This window comes from Phaethon lepturus, unplaced genomic scaffold (genome assembly GCF_000687285.1).
Source record: "Phaethon lepturus isolate BGI_N335 unplaced genomic scaffold, ASM68728v1 scaffold26862, whole genome shotgun sequence".
Taxonomy (NCBI): Eukaryota; Metazoa; Chordata; class Aves; order Phaethontiformes; family Phaethontidae; genus Phaethon; species Phaethon lepturus.
In genome coordinates this window covers 2,677-2,916 of record NW_010521614.1, presented here as the reverse complement: position 1 = coordinate 2,916, position 240 = coordinate 2,677, and the positions used below count along the sequence as shown (strand labels likewise).

Below are 240 nucleotides of genomic sequence, written 5' to 3'. Positions count from 1 at the left end.
AAAGAGGGGGCAAGAGAGAAGACAAGAAATGAAAAAACAAATCCACGTCCTGTCCTCAGCCTGCCTTTTGTTCTGATGCCCTGTTCTCAGTGTACTCGGATGATTATTACCCCAGATATTTCCCCGCTAGACACCAGGTAATGGAAAGCTCGCCCCTCCCTCCTCCCCAGTCTTCGCTACACCTCGTTCCCGCCCCACACCTGCTCACAGGGAGTGAGTGACCCCGGAGAGGCGGGGAAG

The 240-nt window shown here is 54.6% G+C and overlaps 1 protein-coding gene across 1 annotated transcript in view; it reads right to left on the bottom strand.

The window, feature by feature from the left end:
- Positions 1–240, bottom strand: part of EXOSC7 (exosome component 7) — a gene marked incomplete at its 5' end in the record, with an annotated part of 23,947 nt that overhangs the window by 21,197 nt on the left and 2,510 nt on the right. The window lies entirely within an intron of this gene.